Raw genomic sequence first — 25,511 nt, 5'->3', positions numbered from 1 at the left:
GAACAAACATAATCAGAACTACCAAAAAGCAATATTATAATAAATTATTATATGAAAGTAAGAATAATATAAAAGGAACTTGGGATTTATTGAACAACTTAATTAAACAAGGACCTACTAAAGCAGCATATTCTGACTACTTTATTGATAAAAAATAGTGTGAATCACAGCATGAATAACATAGTCAACCGTTTTAATAGTTTTTTTGTAAATGTGTGCCTGGATTTGGCTGCAGATATTCCCAACCAAGGTGATGACCAATGTAATGAAACCATTAAAAGGAATCCATATTCAATTTTTCTGTGTGCAACAAATGAGCAGGAGGTGATAAACACTGTTCTAAAGTGCAAAAGTAAGCTATCCACTGACTGTCATGATATTGACTTGATTGTTAAAAGAGTCATAAATAACTTTGCAAAACCTCTAACCCATATCTGTAACTTATCCTTCCATTCAGGTCGTTTCCCAAATAAAATGAAAATAGCAAAAGTCATTCCACTGCACAAAAATGAGAGTAAACACAGCTACACAATGTACAAATTTTCCAGGTCATATGAAATCTGGAGTTTGTAGACATTCGTGGAGGGGGCATGTCTACGATGTCCAGATTTTGTACAAACCCATCGTTTTTAAGAATCTTTGTGACCTAGGTATTAGCGCTCTTTCCTTGAAAATGACAACATCCGGTCTCAGAAAATGAAAAAGACAGGCATTTTTGGTCCATTTTCCATTTCTGTCAGGTAATAACTTTCGTTTTTGTTACTAGAAAGAGAAAACGAACATCAAAGAAGTAACAATAAATGAACAGCATTATGGTTCTTTGTAGCAACGACACCAGCGCCACCACCTGGAGCTCCTACAGTATAGAGGGTCTGCACATACGTCATAAATGAAGGACAACTGGACTGGACATGGATCTGTATGAGCTACCAAAGAACAAGTGGTCCGTGAACACTGACATGTGGACACAAATGGAGGATCCAGACCTGATCCAGGGGGGAGGGGATCATCGCTATTTGGACCTGAAAAAGATATACATGGTTTCATCAGGACTGACAACCAGGGTCCAAAACTAGGGCCCAGAACCAGCTGATCCAAAGGCTCCAAAACTAGGGCCCAGAACCAGCTGATCCAAAGGCTCCAAAACTAGGGCCCAGAACCAGCTGATCCTGGGGGTCCAAAACTAGGGCCCAGAACCAGCTGATCCAAAGGCTCCAAAACTAGGGCCCAGAACCAGCTGATCCTGAGGGTCCAAAACTAGGGCCCAGAACCAGCTGATCCAAAGGCTCCAAAACTAGGGCCCAGAACCAGCTGATCCAAAGGCTCCAAAACTAGGGCACAGAACCAGCTTATCCAAAGGTCATTTCCAGTCGAGCGTGGACTGACCCCAGTGAATATATGCATGATCTACTGGGACTGAGCAGATTTACTGAGTCTTGTTCAGATCCAGTCCTTTATCCAACACAGATACTACTGCTGTGGACCAGCAGGGCACCACTGGATTCTGGGAAATTAGCAGATTTACACCACCTGTTTTTAAATTGCAACATTATTCTTGTAATATTATGGTTTTATTGTTGGAATATGACGACTTTAATCTCATAAACGAATGACATTTTTCTGAGTTCTTTTTGTAACTACAACTTTATTCTCAGGACATTGATTCTTTTTGTATACGACTTTATTCTCATAAAATGACAGGTTTTATATCGATGTTTTATGACTTTATACTTGTAGTCACAAAGTGTTTTTCTTTTCTTCTGTGGTCCTAATACTCCGTCGTAGCTTTATTCTCCAGTTCCCACGTTTTTGTAAAACTAGGTTGGCCTCAGTTTCCGTTAGTTTACTAATCATGTAGGAGCACAAGGTTCACAATCACAAAATGAAGACAAAAACCAGGAAAGATCTGATCATGAAACCAAGAGCTGCACTAAGACGGAACGTTAGCCAGAACAATAGGTCATTTAAGGTATAATTTTACCCAAAAATACAGCATCAATGAATGTTAGCTGACACCAAGCAGGATCCACAGATCTAGGTTTGGTTTCCTGGATTTGTGGATCCATCTCCTTCTCTTTTCTTTGTCTTTGGGTGTCTGTAAAACGATAGCTCCGACTGCTTTAAGAACCTGTTCATACAATCAATCACACAACAGCTCTTTCCCCATTTTTAATTAAATATTGTTCTTCAGTTTAGACAGGATTGAAGCCAACGCTGTCACTCATCTCCCTCTCTCTGCCACTCAGTGGGTGGAACTGCGGTGACTTCCACTAGTGTTGACGTCACGTGTAGACCCTCTATTGTTTGCCACAGACGTTCGAGCCTTCAGGTAGTGAGTACTCCACTTTACATTTCAGTCAGGAGCTTTGATGTCACTTTTTTCTAACTTCAATCAAGTCACAATCCACCAAATCATCTCATAATGAAGTCCAGTTAAAAGATTGTTGTGTCTGGTGCAGCATTAACTGACAGTATGTGAAGCTGGGAGCAGCCGGACTGGGAAGCCACACAACAAAAGAGGTGAGGTGGTAGCTTTGCCAGACGGTCACTTGTTTGACATGAACTTTTGATTTATATGAATAATGCATCTCTTCTTTCCTTCAGAACAAGCTGCTTCTGTATCTGAGCCATCAGAAACAAGTGACCGCTGCCAAGGTCCATCCAGGCTTTATGTTAACGGTGAGCACAAACCCAAAAATGTTTTTTTTTGTTTTTGAGTTTTGTTTTTTTTTGACACTTTTTTAAACATTTTAGTTTTACACAACATGAACATGACATTGAGGTCTAGGTATGGTGATTATAACATCAAACATGCATACAACATCAAATGCTTTTATTAACTAGTACTGTCACTGTTTGTAAAGTCTGTCCATTTTCTCCAGCGCCTTTTTCAGGGCTCCTCCTGGAGCCGCAGGGTGAAAGTCAGCTGTTCTATCAGTCAAATGTTTTCTGCGATAGAAATAAAAAAGCCTGTTGCGGGTGGCTCTTTCTGTAGCCAACATTTTGTTGTGACTCTTTTAGCTGATGTCAACAGAATCTTTAGGAGATAAACATTGTCTAAATCCAGTTTGTCTGGGAAGCAACCAAGATACAGTACAGTAAAGGAGCAACTGATGTGAAACTGATGTTTTGCTGGTTTTGAAATGTACAGACAGATTAGGAACAGCCAGATGAATGAATAGAATAGAATAGAATAGCCTTTATTGTCATTGTGTGTACAATGAAATTAGGAAAATTAATATCGTTAGACACTTCTGGACCTTCTTTTTTGTTACTAGAAAGAAAATGAAAATCTGTTTTTTAAATTTGGTTTCTCTGTTTTGATACTGAAAAAGAAAAACACCTTGAAATTCCATTTTAATTTGTCTGTTTTAAAATGAGAATCAATTACCCACTAGTTTTCCTTTTGTTACTGAAAAGAAAATCCAATTACCAAAAGATACACTGACTGGTTTTTAACAAGCACATCAGAATGTCATTGTGTATGCTCTGTGTATACCAGGGCTCACCAACACGGTGCCCGCAGGCACCAGGTCGCCCGTGGGAATCAGCCTCCGTACAGAGAAGGTAAAAGAGCTGAAAACTAAAGTCCAAAAACAACAGTCCATGTTCACTAAACTGACCAAGGCCAGCGCTTCAACAGAGGCATCAGTAAAGTGGTTCACATCCTGGACAAGCGCAAACATATGTACACTATCTGCGCATGCGCTCAGACAGCTGGAGTCGGACCTGAACAGGTGCCTCTGCGTTTGACTCCAGTGTGATGACTCTGTAGAAGTGACGGGGATGGTGGATTTTTGTGCACAAAGTTCTGGTTTTAACTGATATGTTTTGACAGCATGTGTGAATTTAGAAAAGGTCAAATCTTTCAGAAATACAGCAGTACATCCAGGTGAAGTTTTATTGTGTGAGTGACAACATTCCTTTTCACAATTTCAAAGTATTAAAAATGCACATACAGGTGTGTATTATTTGTTTTTAATAATTCTATAAAAATATGCAGGATTATTCCATTTCATGATTTTTGACAGAATGTTAAAATATTCAGGAATACAGCATGCAAGTGCTTGTATTTGTTTTTTTCTACTTTTGATTTTCTTAAAGTAAAATAATAGTTTCATATTAACACTTTTTAAGTATTGCAAATGTTAAAACAAAGAAATATAAATAAATAAAGAACACAATGTTACAAACGTATTATACAAAATATGCGTATGTACGAAAATTAGCTATGCAAATAAACGTTGCTAAATTAGAGTAGCCCTCTAGCAAATTCATTAGGTAAAAGTAGCTCACAGAAGAGAAAAGGTTGGTGACCCCTGGTGTATACAGTGACAATAAAAGGAATGTTGAATCTTCTCCCTCCACTCTGTTCTCTGCATGTGTTTCTAACTGCCTGTCTAACCCCCCTACTTCGCTTCGTGTGTCTGTCTCTGTCATCCCTTCTTCTTTTACTGTTCTCTCAGTCTGACTGGGGGAATGGGTGAGGAAAATGGAGAGGGGCCATTTTTCCAGACCACAACTCCTGCCAAACCCCCTGTGCCGGCCAGCGAGTAGGAAGAGAAGGAGGAACTGGTCAGAAACCCTCTGTAGAGTCCAGACTGAGCTCTCAGATTTGGTGGGAAACACCGCTTGAAACCCCGACCCCTGCCTTGTGTTCCGTCTTATGTGTTCAGTCAGACAGCGTTGTGCCAGATCTTTCCTCATACATCACTCATATTTGATTTCTTTTTTCTCTCTTGTTTGTGTTCAAAGCTTGAAGGGGCTTTCTCCACCTGCCCCGTTCAGTGACGACGAAGACTATGATCTGGACTGGCTAAAGTGACATGACATGCAACCACAATAGTGTCTGTTTTGTTTGAATGGTCAACACTGTAGTAAGTAAGTAAAGTTTTATTTATATAGCACTTTTTAAAACAACATGTTACAAAGTGCTTCACATAAAGGAGACGGATAAGAACAAATAGGAAAGACGAGAATAAGAAAACAGTTTCAACATGCAGATGGAAACTTTCTGGCACAAGCAACACACACTGAACGAACACCATGGTCACATATGTCACAAACAACCCCTAAGACAGACCCACAACCAACACTGAATACAACAACACACAGACACAATATAGATGGAAACAAACCTCCATACACAAATATATGCACATGCACACACACACACACACTACACTGTCCTGATTTAATGAAATGCTTGTTTATAAAAGTGAGTTTTTAAAAGTCGCTGAAAGGTGGATAAAGAGGAATGTGGTGCTTTCCCATCTGTCTGCGAGGAGAAGCTCATGCTGATGAACTGAAGGAAAAGTCAAACAGATGAACAACTTCTCTGCAGTTTCACGTTGACTGAGCTGCTGTCACAGCTTCACGGAGGACAAAACTACAATGCCTGGCTTTTATTCTGGTTAAAATAACAAGCCTGTAATTCACAGAAACTGCTTTTCTTTAATTGTGTCATATCTGTTGGTGATACGATTTAATGCCCAACTTTTTACACAGCACTGTAGCAGATTATTTAGTTGGATCAGCAGTTACCCTGTTGACGTCTGTGGCTTCAGACTGTATCGTGAAATGGTTTTTAATTATTAGCTCGCTGCTTTAAGAATAACTTTGACACAATTTAGCTAAAATGACATTCATTCCTGAATATAAATGAGATGAAATTGTGGCCTTCATTGCCCATCATAATGTTTTCATTCATTCATTTTCTGAACCTGCTTTATCCTCACTAGGGTCGCTGGAGTCTATCCCAGCTACACAGGGGCGACGGCGGGGTTCACCCTGGACAAGTCTCCAGTTCATCTCAGGGCTGAACATATAGAGACAAACAATCACTCACATTCACACCTGAGGGCAATTTAGATTAACCAGTTAACCTATCGGTGCATGTCTTTGGATGGTGGGAGGAAGCCGGAGTACCTGGAGAGAACCCACGCAGACACGGGGAGAACAGGTAAACTCCACACAGAAAGGTCCCACCCCCCATCGACGGTGTTGGAATGGAACCCAGGACCTTCTGTCTGTGAGGCACCAGTGCTAACCACTGCACCACCGAGTCACCCATCATAATGTTTTGTTCATGTTAAATCTGTTTTTGTCTGCCATATTTTTGTTCAGTCCTCTGAAGATGTTATTTTCTCTCCATTTGCTTGTTAATTTATTTCTCTGAATATCCACTGCACATATATTCATGAAACCTGGATGAAGCGTAGAGCGTCGGCCATGGATGAACCCAGTAGTTTCTGGAGCAGACATGTACAAATTGGATACTACTTTTTTTTTTTTTTTCTCATTGCAAGATTTTGATTGAATTAAATGACTTTCTGCAGAGGTATGTCCTACTTTTTTGGTTTTTCACATTGTTTACATCTATTGTATATTTATTGTATAGTTAATTACTTTGGAATCAATGAGCCTGGTGCTTGTGGATCAAATATTTGCCACCAGATACCACTGATTTAATTATTGCCTTTGGAAGTTTTTGTTGAAATAGTAAACTAATTATTATGGTGGAGTTCAGTGTCATGTTAAACTTCAAAATATGGAAATGAACAATCATACCATTAGATATAAGTGTCAAAACATGAATTCAAACCCAATCAGATGTTTGTTTTAAAAAGATGCAATAATATTTGTAATTTGGACTTAAATCTAATGCTGTTTATTGTAATGTACATAAAAGCCTGAATTATTTAGTTCAAGGCTGTTGTAAATTTGTTTTTCCATTACTATATTTTTTTATACTGAAAATGTTGAGTTGATGTTGTGACTCCTTTGAGCCAGCAATGAGAGCTTAAGGCCCTCGTAAACCGTTATTGTAGCCAAACAGAAGCACCGCACCGGTCATAAACTTAGATCAAAGCCCAAACTAATATGAAATATTCGGTTACAGTCATGTAAAAGGTAGGTTTATTTCAGTGGCATTAGGTTTTGTGTAGGGTTATTAGTTGATTGTTGACCTCAAAATGAAAGACAGTTTTGCATATATATTGTTTAATTTATAAATTTTTATTTCTTTATTTTTTTCATTTTTCTCCTATTTTTCATACATACAATATATATATATATATATATATATATATATATATATATATATATATATATATATATGTATATGTATATGTATACACATAGGCCAGAACATGGCATGGAGAAAAAAAACTGCTCGAGGTGAGGCAGGAAGAAATTAAATACAATTACATAAATAGGTAAGTAAATGAAAGTAAAGGAATAAACAAAAAGAGAAAAAAATAAAAATAAATTACAACTTAAACTCTTCACATAAGGCTTTAGTCTTCACAGCTTTAGGGTTAGTGCAAAAGTTAAGTGTGTCTAGATAGGATTTCAAATAAGATTTAAAGACCACAGAGCTGGGTTTCTGGTTGGCAGACTTGCTTGTATGTATATGAAATTTAGCTAATAAGGAAATGAGATTAAGAATAAACGATTTCCGAACAGGCAAATCAGTTATAAAGAAACCAAATAAAATATCTTCAATTTTGAAGTTAAAAGAAATATCCAGCTTTCTATTAAAAAAAAAAAAGATATCACACCAAAAAGTTGAAGAAAAGGCACATTCCCAAAACAAATGAGTTAATGTTTCATCTGAATTATGACAAAATGAGCAAAAGGGGTCGACACTGATCTTCTACTTAATCAGAGCTGAATTAGTTGGATAACACCTATGGAACAGTTTTAAAGACACCTCTGTCACTTTATTGGAAATGAAACACTTCCTTGGTAATAACCATACCTTTTCCCATTCCACATCAGAAAATAAATGACTCCAAAAAAAGATGGAAGTTGGCTTCCAAATTGTATCCCTTTGAATCACTTCTCTGATGCATTTATTATGAGGTTTTTTTTTTACTCAAGAATGGATGTAAATTTCCTGTGTATAATTCTGATTGTGCAGTTTGAGGGCTATTGGTTGTTGAAGGACTAATAGTAGAAGATAGCATCAAACACAACTGCATATTCTCTAGGGAGTACCGGAGTTTTATATTCCAACCAAAATTCACTGTAAGTAAATAAGTGACCTTCCCTGTTAAACAACTGACAGACAAGCAGTGCTCCGTAATCAACCCAATTCTTTAAAAACGACTTATGTTTGAAACATATATTCCGATTATTCCATATACAGGGTGTCCCATAAGTCTCCATACATAGGAGACATAATCCATTCCATGGTTCTAACATGTATTTCTTTCTATTTCTTCTTTCTAGTTCTTCAGCAGTGGAGGACACGCATTGAAATGTGTTCCTGACAAAATGGCAGTCATATAGAGCATATTGTAGAAATCAAAATGGTTTATGTCAAGAAAAGTTTATTTTTCCTATGTATGGAGACTTATGGGACACCCTGTATAAGATTTGTGAGGGGAAAAGTTATGGAGGACCAACATAAAAGTAAGTGTTGATGAAAATGATAAAGTTGCTTTGGTCTAAATCCGGTATTTCCTCCCGTTTGCAAAGACATGAATTTGCACGTACCCTTGCCTCTGATTGGCTAGAAAGGCTCTTCCGCGATTGGCTACTTCAATCTTTATTTATTTTATTTCTTTTACTTATTTTTAATTATTATTCTCTTTATTTGACTTGATTTGAGGCGTTTACTCATTTCCAAGGCAGGCTGTCAGTAGTGTTTTTTTTTTTTTTTTCTTTTTTTTTTAGAACGTTCAGGTGGAATTTTGGGGGTGGGAGGGGTGAGGCGTGACGTAATTTTCATAAGGGTTAAATACAGTGTCGAGCTGACTACAGTTGGGACAGCACGTTGGTTCAGTGGTCTAAGCTCATGTCTCGCGAAGCAGATGTTGTGGGTACGAGTCCAGGTGGGAACCCCTATGGTCAGACGTAGGTGTAGACGCAGATGCTGAGGGAGGGTGCGAGCGGAATGACGTGGGGCGTGTCGAGTCCAAGTAGGGGTTGTGCGTGCGTGCGTGTCTGTGTGCGTGGGTGGGTGAGCATGGGTGAGGGTCGCTGCGCTGGCGTGTTGTCCTTTTGGGTGTGCGTCCAAAATTACGTCATCCACATTCTAGAATAGAAATAGAGAATGCTTTTTTTTCCTTTTTTTTATGCTGTACAGACGCATTAATAGGGGTGAATGGATGAATGCATGGGAGGTATGTTTTGTATGTTTAAACCTAATAAATTATATTAAATTTATAATTATATTAAATTTGTAATTATATTAAATTTATAATAATATAAAATTTATAATTATATTGTATTAAATTTATAATTATATTATATTAAATTTATAATTATATTATATTAAATTTATAATTACATTATATGAAATTTAAAATTATATTATATTAAATTTATAATTATATTGAATAATTCTTTTCTATCTTTTTCCTTTTTTAAAAAAAAAAAAAAATAGACATAAAAATATCAGGACACATCTACAGCTTGTAGAACTTGACATTTAGTTATTTGACATATTGTGACTGACATAAATGCCAAGTTGTCAATCATTTTTAGGGTAAATATCAAAGCAGTATTTCTTGTAAGTTTACGTTGGATTAATTGTGCAGCTCTAGTTTTAGCCTTCCTGGATGCACCGCCACAGGGATTCCCATATTCAGTCATTTGTCCATGTTTTGTAGAGGGATCCTCTGTTTGTTTTCTTCATGGAGCGGGACCTGCTTATGTGACCGTTGGCACAGACAGTCTGTGCAGGTGTCCGCACAGCTGCTCTACCGAACTGAGAAGAAACAGAAGAAGGGAGAAGAAGAGCCCGAATGAGCCAGTGTGTGTGGAAGTAGGTCAACAACACAGATGTGCCTGACCAAAGAGCATTTAATAAGAAAACAAGAGCTTCTGAAGGGGACAGAAATCAGTAGATAATTTCTGCTAGTGGCAAAACAGGCCGAACCTTGTGGAAGGACGGAAAAGGGTGTAGAAGCTTGTGGGCTCTTGTGGAGAACAGCCCGTGTGTTTACTGTGTGTACCCATGGAAAAGCTGCTGAAGACGGCCTGACCCAACTCTGCTTTTTTCACTCCAACTGTGAGTTCTTGAACTTCTTTTAGGAACAGGACTTAGTATTCAGTTCCAGTGAATTAGTTTAAGAATAGAGTGATTTGGTCTTCTGTTAACGGACGGGTTTTCCCGTCAGTTGAACCTCCAGAAGGAAGGAAACAGAAACAAATGGAAACACACTGAAAAAAGGGCAAAAGGAAGGCGCTTCACTTTTCAAATATGTACTTGGCATATACAGCACAGTTTAATTCATAACATATACAACAGTTTAATTGTGTTCTTCCTCCTAACATGTGTGGGTCAGGCTGACTTCTGAAACACTCCTGCTTTAGGAGGAAAAGCTCAGCTGCACTCGGACAGTTTTTCGCTGGGACTCAGAATAATGCTGCTTTGGACCACTCTGTACAAGGTAAGGATGAATTTAATCTTATGCAACGTTATTCAGTATGACTTTATGCACTGTTTTCACAGAGCCAAGCTGTTCTATGCTATTAGCACCGAGCAACATGAATCTGTCAGTGTCAATGCTAAGGTTAGCTTAAGTTACCACTTACGTTAGCTACACGACTGTTGGCGAGTAGTGTTTTATATTCGGTCATATTTCTTGAAATGTACACACAGCGTATGTTTTGTGTCGACTTCAGTCTAAAGTGCGTGCTTTCAAGAGGGTTATTGACAACTGAGCTTAGTTTAGTGGGGCAGAGGCAGTTGGAAGCGGTGCAGAGGAGAGCTAACATGATGGTTCTGGGTAAACATCATTCTTTACATTTACATTACGGCTAAAATTTCCTTAGGGGGTCAAATGAGTGGCCATTTTTGTCAAAAGAAAGTTGTAAGAAATGCATAGAACTGTGTTGAAATAATGCTAATCCATTTGTGCACAGACTACTGATATTATTTGACAGTGGAACCTATATTTTCATAAATATTGGATTTTAATAGCAGGTGTATGTGAAAACTTTTGCTGGTGGACGGACGTGACATTACGCATGATGATCTGGTCAGTACCAGTACTTCATTAGTAATAAACTTACGGACTTACTATTGCTAATTCTCCTCTTATTCATACATGTTAGTATTGTGGATCTAAAACAATAACAGTTGACACAAAAACACTCAATGTGTCTAAAAGAATAGAATATTTGTTTTTCAGGTAAATTCAGTTCAAATATAACTTGGCCATTTGTGACATGAAAATATAGCATTAATTGTGATGAAATTGGACATTTTTGAGCTGAAAACATAGTTCATATGACCATCCACATGTTGAACAGAACTGAAATCCTGTACATTTGCAGAACTTGCATTTACCAACACAAAGTTCCTTTGGGGTTTCACTTCTATTGATTTCTTATGCACAAAGACATAAATAAGACCTCTAAGCAAATTTTAGCCGTTTACTGTTAAGCTGGCGGGTCAGTTCTCCGTTTTTCCGGAGGTTAGGTCACTGTGACATGACATAGACCATGGGTCAGCAACCCTGGTCCTAGAGAGCCACTATCCTGCATGTTTTAGATGTGTCCCTCTTCCAACACAGCTGATTCAAATGATAAGCCTATCATCAAGCTCTGCAGAAGCCTGATAACGACTGTCAGGTGTGCTGGAAGAGGGAACCATCTAAAACATGCAGGATAGTGGCTCTGTAGGACCAGGGTTGCTGACCCCTGACATAGACCGTTTACTGACAGTGAGAGGACAGACCAGCTGACTGTTAGCATGGAGGAGGGACACTGGGCCCTCTGGATTTTTAACCCTTTCATGCATGAATTATGAGAATTTAAATCAAGATCCCCCCCCCCCCCCCCCCCCAGAGTATTTTTATTCTTCCTTATGCATGAAAAAAAAAAAAAACAATGTCATTGAATTTTTTTTTTTACCTACTTTTCATGGAGTTACAAAAATGTGCACTCAGCTGGACACCATGCATTTTATTTTTTATTTTTATTTTTTTTAAATTTAACCTTTATTTAACCAGGTAAGTTAGTGGAGAACTGTTGCTCATTTACAATAACAACCTGGCCAAGAGGCAGCACACAAACAGAATGAGTAGCAGCACAGGTTATATGTACAAACAACAGAACAGATTAAAAATTACATTTTTTAAGCAAAGAAACATGCATTTACTGACACACTGTGTGAAAACTATGAAATAAAAACATTTTTAATGCTGCTAATCTTATGTGTTCTCTCATTTTAACACACTAATACTAAGTACTCACTCAGATAATATGCAACAAAGAACAACTTGTTAAAAAAACAACAACTGGTAATTACAGTCTAAGAACAAGTAGCAAATAATTTACACTCAAATATGTCACTGCAGATCAGGTTTATCAAGAACAGGAAAGGTACAGTAATGGTATGAATGTCAGTGTATGGAATGATTCTTAAGTGTCCACTGTGTTGACTGATATGGAACTAAAACAACAAAACCCATGAATATACAAGAGAACAGCTGGAGAAGAACTGTCCACTGTAGTGACCACTATGCATGAAAGGGTTAGTCTTCAATTTGGGAGCAGGCTGTGTAGAATGTGTCGTTCGTCTTTTATAAAATCTGATAAAAACAAAGCTGGCAAAAGTGTCCCCAGCTCAGAGAAAGTGAGAGAGGGGGGCGAGCAAGCTGTAGGTTGAATGAGGAGAGAGAGCGCCAGTAACATCAGTAATGCAGTTAATTAGAAGAACAAAACGATGTTTTCTGACTTTGTCACAGGGGTTACAGTAAAAGTACTAAAGCAAACCTGTGTGAAGCTGCCTCACTGCTGGATACAGTGTGAATTCAGCTGAAGTTTACACCTGTCTGTCTGCTGTGTCCATTAACCCTTGAAGACCCAAACGTGTACTGGCAACCAAAATCATCTACCAGTATAACATTTTTAATAACTTCTGATCCAGTAATCCTATCAATACATGTAAATAATTGGTGTAAAATAATTTGTCATCTTTTCATGGTCATCAGATATGACCCATTTAGATGTTCAGAGTATCCATAGTTACTGTGGAAACACTGTCATCTTCTTCAATATTGGTTCACCAGTAAAACCCATGGAGATGGATCAATGACAGTGGATGGAGACACTGGGTCTATGTTCAGTTATTGATATCATTGCTAAAAAAGTAAGTTTTTCTTCAGTTTTGTCTGTTTCTGATAAAATAACCCTCAGCTTTAATCTGGGCTTTTATGAACATCTACATGATCGGTGAATTAAATATAAGAAAGTACTGGATTTTCACAGAAAATGTGCAAAATACAGAGAATAATGTGAAAATAAGTCGTGATAAATCGCTTAAGAAAAGTGAAATAGAAAGAAAAATTCATTTAGCAACTGCCACCAAAGTCACACTGGGTTTTTATGGGTTAAGTAGACACACTCACAGACCTGTTGTTTTTGTGTTCTTACTTATTCAATTTTTAATTTCAAGCAGACAATGGACAAACAAATGTTATTTTTCACAGTTCAGTTTATACAGAAAAACAAAATGTAATTCTCATTTTCATTTCTCAGGCTAAATTGAATATCTGAAGGAATGGGATATGATTAAGTAATTTTAAAAAATATATTTTTCTGTTCTTCATTTATTTTTTTTTAATAGGTATCTGATAGTTGAAAACCAGGTGACTGACCCACTTGCTTTGAGCAGTTTCATGGGCGCTTTCGTAATTGGTGAGTATTATTAAAATGATTTTGATGATTTACGTGATGTGTTTTACTTGATTTAACTATGTTGCTTTTAATTTTTGAAAAAAAAACAAAAAAAAACAAAAACATTTTGTGTTTGCTACAATTGCAATACAATTCAACATTCGTAGCTAAAACTAACACAGTCTAATACAACAGTCCTATAATGATTCCTACCATAATGAAGGTCATAGTATTCATTCACTGTCTGTAATGTATAATATTTTTTTCTGAATAGGTATTTGGTGTTCCTCTTATTCAGAGACCTGTGACAACTTTGCTTGGTGCACTGTTCCAAAGGCTCTGCAGTAAATGGTGAGTATTCAAATTATTTTGTTTGATTTGATTACACAGACTTTCAAAATTTATGTATATGACAATGTTGCTATCAGTTTCTGAAATATTCACCTAAAGATTTTGTATAGTGTGCTAAAATGTCCAGAATATACACATTATCCAATTTACTGGATCCACATTTTTAGCTTAGCAAATATAGTCTAATACAACAAGCCTGCAATCAATCCTACCTTCATAAAGGCTATTGTGTGATCTTCTTAACAGTTTCAAAGAGGTATGTCGATATTAAGAGTGGCTGTCCTAAATGGGAAAAAGAAGAAATTCCTCTCACAAAACAATTCAACTGCACCACACTCTACAGCCTCCAAAATGACCAGCTGAATCAACATCTCGCTGTTTTAGCACTGTAACACTGTATATGATAACCTTCATGAAGGTAGGATTTTTTTATTTTTTTTTTTTGCAATACTGTTGTATTTGACTGCAGTCGTTTTTGCTTGATAAGTGAGTATGCATTTGAGTAACACAACAAAGTAACTTTGAAGAAGTGTGGATCTGTTCAGTGAGGAAGCTCTGTTGGGTGTGTTTTAGGTTGGCTTGCCTGTAACTCCCCCCCCCCAGTGGATGTGGTGGTGTAAGGAGTGTTCAGTAGTCGTTTCAAGTACGTTAGAACTACTTAACCATTACAAACTCAAACATCCACATTTTGGACACACCACCCATGTACATATTCCAAATGTCCATGCACATTTAAGACATGGAATGCTTTAATTGTACATCAAAGTAGAGTGCATTCCACACAGGTTATTCACTTTCAAAAAGAACTGACTTCTTTCAGCTGTCACTTATATGCATGCAAGAATTTAGCTAACGAAAGGGAGTACTTTGTTCGTATCAACACACATCTGAGGAGAAATGGAAATATTTCTTGCATGTTTATGGGCGGTAGTTTTCAAACCAATGTTTATGGAACGTTTAAGTCTCATAAGAGGCGCAGACATACACCTCACACCCTAAGTGATTTTATATCAAGTATTGTGGAAACAACTAAATTAGCATCACCACCATTGCATGATTCTTTTTCTGATTGCCAGGACGAGGAGTGCGTGGAAGAGGAAGTTTCTGATACATCACTAGATTCACTCCACTGGCTCTCTATTTTATATCGTTTTCATTTCAAAATTCTGGTGCTAAGTTTCCGGGCTCTACGTGGCCAGGCCCCTGCATACATACATAGTTACTTACATTGCTTCCCTGATTCAGCCCTACAGCTGGGCTCGTAGCCTGAGGTCTTCAGAACAGCACCTGCTGACGGTTCCACACACCTGTTTTAGCAGACACGGTGACAGGTCCTTTAAAGCTGTAGCACCACGTCTGTGGAATGACCTGCCTCTACACCTACGGTCCATAGACTCTGTAGAGAGTTTTAAAAAAACACCTCAAAACACTCCTGTTCAAACAGGCTTTTTAATTTCCCAACTGAGTCAGGGCCACCACAAACTGATTGCACTTTATGCATTCATCATATTTTAAACTGTTGTGTTGAATTTGTTTTAACAGCATAATGCAGTAATAAAAGATTAACGCAGGCCAATCCCAAAACAAGTTTTCTGACTAAAATTGACCAAGTATTCTTATTAAACTGGCCACTACAGCATAATACTTCTAGTCATATATTTATGTGTTTTATTTGATTTAATCTTGTGCCTTTTGTGACTGTTCACTCTGCAGGCTGATGACGAAGCCTTCCAAGGATCCATTGAGGACACCATGGTAGGAATAATACATTGTCAGACCAGGAGAGGCCACCAGTAAACCAGAGGACATCGGGGTTGTCCTTGAAGGCCAGATGGTACTGCAGGATCTGGACAATGTTGCTTTTGGTGTTGCAGTGTTGTTGGGCTTAATGTATGCTTTGAACCTCAGCTGCCCCACTGAACTGAAGTATACCTTTGAAGTGCTCCAGAAAGTTGTGATGGAGCTCGACAGTGACACTCTCTAAGAAAGCCCAAGTTCTTAAAAACAAACTGTATCAGTGAGCTGTTGCCAGATATGACGTGGGTGAGACAACAGTTCACCGTGTTTGCTCCTTGGGATACAGAACATTGTTGCTCTTTGGTTGCATTGATGATGCTTTGTACACTGACAGAACTCACTTGCACTGCCTTTATATTTGCTACATCATATTTAGTTTAAAAATGGGGAGCCTTGCGTGGAGCATTGCTTAGCTTTAACACTTCTGGACCCCAGTCTACCATGTTAGTCCGTTGGAATATGGACTGTTTATTGCACTAGTACTGGACTGAAATGTTGCAACTCACATATTGCCACATTACTTTCATGTATGTTTTTGGTAATATTTGTTTATTACGTGTGCTTACAAATTGGATGTCAGAAGTGTTTGTGTTACTCTGACTGTTGTTTTTTTGCTCCACGCTCTTTATAACAATTGTTGATATTGTAAAGGGAAAGGCTACTTTGTTGTGATTATTGCCATTTGTTTTTGTCCGCACATACCCCATTGTGATGCACTGTTACCTCCGCCAAGGAGGTTCTGTTTTTGCCGGCGTTGGTTTGTCTGTCTGTTTGCAAGATAACTCAAAAAGTTATGGACGGATTTGGATGAAAATTTCAGGAAATGTTGATACTGGCACAAGGAACAAATGATTACATTTTGGTGGTGATTGGGGGTGGGGGGGCCATGGGGGCCCACTGATCTGCCTTGGCGGAGGTCTGCGCTCTCCGAGTGCTTTTCTAGTTTATTGATGTTTTGTTTTCAGTAGGAAGCTGGTTTAAGGACAGACAGTACTTTGTTCTAATAAGTGGTGTGTCCATACATTCATACATATATTTACACAGACATTCATACTGTTAAAAACTCCACTTCCTGGTTGGGGAGGGGCAGGACCTCACCTCACCTATCAGGCCACACCCAACCCTTTAAGAGGAAGGATCAGGCCCAGCCCATCCTCTTTTTCCCTTTGTTTGACGTAGAGCATGTGAACATGTGGCCTGAAGAACAATCACTTAAATGCACAGACTGGATGGATGCATACCTGAGTGAGTTATTTTGTGTTATTGTTAGTTGAATATCCTTGAACATGTTTCGAATTGTTTTAGTTATACAGTTATTGTTTCCCTTTGTTGAAGATTTAAAATCATCTCATCCAAATCATCCTACCCATGTCATCACCTGAACTGTTCCACCTGTAAATAATCTGCTTGAAGAGAAAATAAAGCATTATAAACGGAATCCCTGACCAGTTATTATATCTGACCGTATGCCAATGCAGAAGTTTTAATTATTCCAACACAAATCAGCCCTTCAACCTCAGCCTTCATAGTTTTTACACATACCTTAGATTTTTTTTTTCTGTCTCTCATTAGGAAGCTGTTTTAAGGACAGACGCTACTTTGAATAAGTGATGTGTCTATACATTTACATACATGTACACATTCAGACTGTTGTGGACCATTCTTTATTGGTGTTTTGTGGTCATTGTTAATTCATGTTTTGTTTTCATTAGGAAGCTGTTCTAAGTACAGAAAGTAATGCATCATTGGCATTAAAAAAGCCATTCATTGGCTCTGATTGTATTTTCTGCTTTCATGGAACCAAAAACTGGATTTGCATTTCAATGTTGAGCACATAGAATCATCAGATAACAAAGAACCATACTACATGGTCAAACAAAGTTTTTCGTCACATGAATAAGAGCGAGAAGAAGTATAACTCATAAACTCCCACCCCCTTTTTACAAACTAATAATTGAATTAAATCTGCTTCCTTTGCTTTGTTGACACCCTTTTTTTCTATATATTTTTACAATAACACAAAACATCAGTACAAACCTGCGGTGGCCCAGAGGTGCAATAGCCCAAAAAATTATCGACTAGCCCAAAAAATTATCCACTATGAAAAAAAGAGAACAGGCCAAAAAATTATCCACTATAAGAAAAAACAGGGAACACCCCAAAAAATGATCAGTTCGTGCAAAAGGGTCCCAGCAGGGTTTAGGTTTGTTAGGTGTATTGGGTTAGGTGTTGATTTGTGTTCAATCATTAATATATTTGGTGGAAAAAGTGACTTTTTCCTCCATTTTCTCTGTTTCTGATATAATAACTAGTAACTTTAATCTGAGCTTTCATGAGCATCTAGATGATCCTTGAATTAAATACAGGAAAATACATGATTTGCATTGAAAAAATGCAAAATACAAAGGATAATATTACAATAAATGGTTATAAATAACTTAACAAATGAGAAATAAAGAAAACAAATAGAGAAGTTTCTTTAGTTAGTTAAGTTTTATTTTGAGCACACAGAATCATCAGATAACAAAGAACCATACTACATGGTCAAACAAAATTTTTCATCACATGAAAAAGAGCGGGAAGAAGTATAACTCATAAACTCCCACCCCCTTTTTACAAACTAATACTTGAATTAAATCTGCTTCCTTTGCTTTGTTGACACCCTTTTTTTCTATATATTTTTACAATAACACAAAGCATCAACACAAACCTGCGGTGGTCCAGAGGTGCAATAGCCCAAAAAATTATCCACTGTGAAAAAAAGAGAACTGGCCAAAAAATTATTGGCCCACGCAAAAGGGTCCCAGCAGGGTTTAGGTTTGTTAGGTGTGTATTTATGCTAAAAAGGGTGTCTAATTGTGTTAACTTACCTTCACGAAAAATTACAAGTAACTAAAGTCAGTACAGGGCATTTGGAGGTGAAGGATTTTTACTTTGAGTTTGTATCTGGGGTTCTAAAAATAAACTAAAAAGTTAATTCTGAAAGATTATAGGATATTTTATTATCTTGTCAAAATAGTTGCGACGAATTGATGTATTGATTTATTTTAGAAATAGCAAAACTGGACAAAAGTAGGATAATAGTGGATAAGCTATTTATTTATTTATTTTTTTTATAAATAATGAAACGGATGAAATGTTTTGATATACGTACATGGTGGGGAAGCAAAATTTACAATATTTTGAGGCAGGGATTGAAAGACAGTGTATGACCAATTAGTTTATTGAAAGTCATGAGAATTTATTTGCCACAAGAAAATGTACATAATAGAAAATGTTTTTATTCTATGTGTCCTCCTTCTTTCTCAATAACTGCCTTCACACACTTCCTGAAACTTGCGCAAGTGTTCCTCAAATATTGGGGTGACAACTTCTCCCATTCTTCTTTAATAGTATCTTCCAGACTTTCTCGTAATAGTTTTGCTCATAGTCATTCTCTTCTTTCCATTATAAACAGTCTTTATGGACACTCCAACTATTTTTGAAATCTCCTTTGGTGTGACGAGTGCATTCAGCAAATCACACACTCTTTGACGTTTGCTTTCCTGATTACTCATATGGGGAAAAGTTTCTGAAAAGGTATGGATAATAGTGTTAGGTATGATTATGACATCAATATATGTTTGGTTTCAAAACAACTGACGTAGTGCCTGCTGAGAAAAAACAACTAAATGTTCATTGTAAATTTTGCTTCCCCACCCTGTAGAAATCCAGCTAAAATAGGGATGGAAACAGTATCTGTATGCTTTTCAAGAATAGGTCTGTAGTGAGAGTTGTTGTTACCTAAAAATACCACTAGGTGTCAGACTAAGACCATGTTATGTCCATGGGGGAGCCAACTGTTTAGACTTACCTTGAAAGAAAGATAAAGGATACCACATATCCATATATTAATTTAAAGTTAAGAGTTTAATATTAGAACATTAATGAAACTTGTTCAAATAAATCTTTTTCACTAATCTAATTATGTACTTGGTTTTCTTGAATTGATTATGTTAATATCTTAACTGAAAAGGTGTATTACTTATTGTTATTATCCTGATTATTGCTTGATGGGATGATACATTTAAAAATCCTGAAGGGACAAAATTATTCTAATGAAATGTTTTTGATTTTTTCTTTTTGTTCAAATTAATACAAACATAGATAATCTTAATTTCGTTGTGAGTCTAATGACTACTGTAGAAATCGCCGTATTTATGAAGCTGATGAGAAACCGTGGTTAGAAAAGCTGTACTTGCATTAATCAAACACTAAGTGTCACTCTGAGACCATGTTATGTCCATAGGGGATCTAAGGGTTCAAACTTACCTGGAAACATGGAAGACACAATAAGGCAACTACAGACATTAAAGGTTAAAAATGAGACCCAGTGTATTAGGAAATGCATTTAAACATTAAATATCATGCATTTTTATTCTATATCTAATATTTTAAATCTAAAAGATATTTAAAAAAAAAACAAAAACAAAAAAAAACCCTCTAAATGTGATTCTATTTCCAATTTCCATAATAATACATAAAGTGAAATTAAGTAGTTAAAGCTCTAACTTTACATGAGATTTTGCATTTTTTTTTTTTTACTTTTTAATGTTTGATAAAGAATATTTTCATGTATTAAAACAATCAAATTACCTATAAATATATATATATATATATATATATATATATATATATATATATATATATATATATATATACATAATTTTCAATGAGACTAAGTTGTACAAGCCACTGATAAAAACTGTATTTGGACAGTTTATCAGTGCTTATACATGTTATACATTCACAAAAATACATTTATTTAACATTTTTGTCGTGAAATCTTCCGTAATTACACAAGATATTTGTCAATTAACAAACAGGTCTTGTTAAACTCACAGATCAAATACTTCTTTTACGGTTAATTGTCAGTAATTTTGTCTTGTTTTATTTATTCATTTATTTTTTTTTTACAGTATTAAACTTTAAATTAACAGTTTAATCTCATAAATAGAAAAGAAAATATGTGACATTATGATACATTTGCAAATGTATTTTAACTGTATTTTTCTGTGAAAAAAGAAAAAAATTCTCTTAAAAAATTGAATTTTTTTGTTATTCACAGTTACAGTTTTTTTTTGTGTGTTATTTTACATTTGACATGTAAAATCACAGTCTATTTTTGTCATTTCATTGTTATTTTCCTGTATCTTGAAAATACAGGAAAAATCTGTAAAATAAACAGTGAAAACTCTGTTAAATTATAGATTTTTTTTTTACAGTGAGGGTCTGATTACCTAATAACAAAAAGTGAGTGAAATCATATGAAGTGTTTCATCTTGCTGTGCTGTTCTGCAGAAGATGCAAAAGCCTTTTCCTTTCATTGCATTAGTTTCTGAAAAACTATTTCATATGTGATTCATGCAGCAGAAAGGCATCTCCTAAAGCTGCACAGCGTTCGTACTTTGACTAAAATTTACTATATTGATCTCTAATAGTTTATTTTACGTTTTATAATAATAACCTACTATATACAGGGTGGGGAAGCAAAATTTACAATATCTTGAGGCAGGGATTGAAAGACAGTGTATGACCAGTTAGTTTATTGAAAGTCATGAGAATTTATTTGCCACAAGAAAACTGACATAATAGAAAATGTTTTTATTCTATGTGTCCTCCTTCTTTCTCAATAACTGCCTTCACACACTTCCTGAAACTTGCGCAAGTGTTCCTCAAATATTGGGGTGACAACTTCTCCCATTCTTCTTTAATAGTATCTTCCAGACTTTCTCATAATAGTTTTGCTCATAGTCATTCTCTTCTTTCCATTATAAACAGTCTTTATGGACACTCCAACTATTTTTGAAATCTCCTTTGGAGTGACGAGTGCATTCAGCAAATCACACACTCTTTGACGTTTGCTTTCCTGATTACTCATATGGGCAAAAGTTTCTGAAAAGGTATGGATAATAGTGTTAGGTATGATTATGACATCAATATATGTTTGGTTTCAAAACAATTGATGTAGTGCCTGCTGAGAAAAAACAACTAAATGTTCATTGTAAATTTTGCTTCCCCACCCTGTAGAAATAATTTTTGGAGGAATGATGAATAATAGTCATGTGTTGTATTATGTACTTTAGTGCGTACAAACATCTGTAACACGTTGCATCCATCCATTGGAGCATTTCAGGTCATTTTTAAAAAGATAAAACCTCTATTGCATGATTATCCAAAACTTTTAATGTCTGCAGATGCAAAAAAAATATCAGTGTTTATCTGTACCTACACATATGGACAAACAGTAAAAGGACATGTCTTTACACTTTACTTTACACTGAGTTATAAGCTGCCTCTTTATGAAATGTTTGAAGGAATGTGACACAATCAGTTGTGGTGAGGCAATGCACAGGGTATAAACCTGATAAAGCATTGTAGAAGGAATATTTTTGTGTTGCCAGTCTTTCTTTTTTTTTTTTTTTACTTTCCTAGACATGAGCGTCAGTCCTTGGTGTGTTTTGTATTTCAGTATACATGGACAGTCTATTGACTCTTAGTTGTTTTCTTGGCATTTGAAGGATATTGACATCCTCTGTTTGTTCACAGGGCCTGAAAGCGACTAAAGATGCAAGGCTCCCCCTTTTATATTGTACCATCACATTCTGTTGTGTTGTATGTCTGTGTTGGAAGGAAGACACACACGATTATACACGGTGTAGTGTGGTATTTGCTTTCTCCTCTTTTAACACCAGCCCATAAAAAGTTTACTGAGAGCCCTCCCTTCTGCTTTCATCAGCATATCACTTTGAGCTCCTATTATGCAAATGAAATCACAGCTCTATAAACCATATGTAAATGGAAAACACAAGCATGTCCAGACAAAATTACAGTCATAAATTTGATCAACAGCGCTCTGATAATCAGAGGAGTAAGTGAAGCTTTCCTGTTCTGTGCTGTTTGTTGAGGTTCTTTCTATTCATCAGTGTGATTCGCCAGCAGAGATGAGTCAAACTGACAAAATTTGAGAGCTCCATTTCAGGAAATTTGCTTGAAGCTTCAATAATTGCTCTCTGTGTTCCAACCATCTTTTCAGGACGCTCAAAGTAGTCTATAAATACCGACAAAATGACAGACATCTCTCATCGTTCCACTTAACTGACCATACATGATGGAAATCCCATGCAATTTCATTTAATCTCAATGCCTCTACTGCACCTTAAATGATGTAAGGATCAGCCAGAAGCAAAATCTACCTAAACTCTCATATAAAATATTTATACTTGAAAGCAGTGAGTTAAAAAGCCAACACATCAAGCAGCAGTGAACGGAGATGCAGAGCCAAATTTAAAGACCAAATGGAGCAAATGGATCCCATAAGCTACTGGATGCCCAACGACATTAATAATAAATACAGCCACGTATGCAGTCATTAGTGGGGTCCGAGCCTGTGAAGCAACGCTTTGACACAGGGAATATAAAACTGATTCATCATTGTGGATAAGAGCAGATAGAACCTGCAGCATCTGCCTCTGAAAAGGCATCTAACAAACTTCCCCTGAAACACTGCCAGTTTTAGTAAAAGCTACTGAGTGAAACCGAATGTTCCTGTGCGCCTCTACGCCCTCATCAAATCTATTAAGTCTGATAAAGCGTTAATGATTTACGCATTTCTTCTATTTGGCAGTGATTTAACCTTAACCTCAGTGTTAAATAATGTAACACAACTCTGAGATATGATGTAAACTGTTGAAATAAGAAAAATACAATTGTAAAAAGCAGCTCAGAGCCAAATGTCCATTAGACAACACTCTGGAACAGTGGTTTTAAAAGTACCCCCTGAAATATATTTTTCAGCCAAGTACCCCCAACTTCAGCATTGTTGATTTAAAAAAATTAGGACATTTTTTCCTGTGTTCAAAGTGTCTATTTTTATTTTCAAAACTTTGTAAACAAACACATATTTAACTTTAACCCCCTGGTATCCAGGTGCACCTTTTAGGCACACTTTGCACTTTGTTTTAAAAAACTTCATTTATTTTTCACAATTTAAATAAGGTTAGAATTCAAAGGTTGTTCATTTTTGCATGATCTTTAAAATTCTGGCCACCAACTAAAATTTGCACATTGTAAACAAAAGAAAATTACAAGATTAGCATCCGTCTCCCAAGTGTGCCTAAAACGCACTGTTTCTTCCATGTGATATGTATGATTAGGGCTGACCTTGATTTACAAAAATAAAATCAAATTAGAGCAGAAAAATAAATCAATATATAATATTTAATAGTTTGGTTTATAGGTGTGCATTTTTGGCACACTTGGTGACAAATGCTAGTATTTTGAACATTTGACGTAGTGCCAAAAATAATAATGCAAATTAACCAATGTTGCTGTTAATCATTGACATATGCCAGGCTGCAAAAATCAACTAATATGTGATCCACTTTTTATGTAGTATATTGAAAAAAAATTTTTTTTTGTTTTTTTTGCATCCAAAAAAATGGTTTGTTTACATTACACACACAGCATTTAAAGGGTTAAAAAATGTGACAGTTATTGAGTATTTGGTATTTTTATTTACGGCTCAAGTTGATGAAATAAAAAATAGTGTAAAAGAATTAAAAACAAACTGTGTAAAGTTTTTTTTGACATTATTCCACAAGCGTGCCAAAAAGGCACACTTGGTGCTTAGTAAAGGCCTTGCTGGACGGGATACTGGAGGATTAATATATTAAAAATAACAAATCTTTGCAAGCAAATTTTGTGTGAAAAATATTAACTGAAAAGTGCCCTCTTTCATTGATAAGAAAAATAAATAAATTGGTCATTAATGAATAAATTAACCTTTCGTCACCAAAAAATAATTACTTAATTACTCAAATTAACTCATCTTGAATAATATAAAATAGAAATACTCTTAAAATGTTAGCAAATCTTAAACAAGATGACTGACTATAATAATATAAAAATATATATTTATGTATTTATATTAATACAGACCCAGACTTGAGGTTCCAATAATGTTTTATTATTTAATTAATTAAAAATAAGAAATAAATAAACTATGACTTTACTCAAGCTAACAAATGATTTAACATATACAAACAGAATTAAATAAATAAATATTCTATGATTAAATTCATTTTCCACATATAAATAAATATTAATATAATAGACAAACCAACTGTGTTATTAAACATATTCTACAAACTAACAAAAACACAGCTGATATTAAAATGACACACTCCAGGGTCTGATGATGTGTCCTTAAGTAAATAAACAACAATACGAATAATTAACTACCACACTACGTTAGGGATTACAATTGTAGCCTCATGCTCAATGGATTTAATAGCTTTGTAGATGGATGAAACCACGTCTCCCATTTCAGAGCTTTAACTACTTAATTTCACTTTATGTATTATTATACAAATTGGAAATAGAATCACATTTAGAAGGTATTTATTTATTTATTTTTTAAAAAATCTTTTAGATTTAAAATATTTGATATAGAATAAAAATACATGATATTTAATATTTAAATACATTTTCTAATACACTGGGTCTCATTTTTAACCTTTAATGTCTGTAGTTGCCTTATTGTGTCTTCCATGTTTCCAGGTAAGTTTGAACCCTTAGATCCCCTATGGACATAACATGGTCTCAGAGTGACACTTAGTGTTTGATTAATGCAAGTACAGCTTTTCTAACTACGGTTTCTCATCAGCTTCATAAATATGGCGATT

At 35.9% G+C, this 25,511-nt stretch overlaps 1 long non-coding RNA gene across 2 annotated transcripts; it reads left to right on the top strand.

Moving 5' to 3' along the window:
- Positions 1-10,156: 10,156 nt before the first annotated feature.
- LOC115414678 (uncharacterized) lies at positions 10,157-16,600 on the top strand. Of its 2 annotated transcripts, none has more exons than XR_003934699.1 (5): positions 10,157-10,403; positions 13,589-13,659; positions 13,913-13,989; positions 14,563-14,632; positions 15,703-16,600. It is a non-coding gene; the product is annotated as an uncharacterized LOC115414678 (long non-coding RNA). The 2 variants fall into 2 exon arrangements; XR_003934698.1 differs by lacking the exon at positions 14,563-14,632 and adding an exon at positions 14,236-14,407.
- The last annotated feature ends 8,911 nt before the right edge of the window (positions 16,601-25,511 follow it).

The sequence above is a fragment of the Sphaeramia orbicularis genome, chromosome 24 (assembly GCF_902148855.1).
Source record: "Sphaeramia orbicularis chromosome 24, fSphaOr1.1, whole genome shotgun sequence".
In the NCBI taxonomy this organism is placed as follows: domain Eukaryota; kingdom Metazoa; phylum Chordata; class Actinopteri; order Kurtiformes; family Apogonidae; genus Sphaeramia; species Sphaeramia orbicularis.
This window is presented reverse-complemented; position numbering and strand designations above follow the sequence as displayed.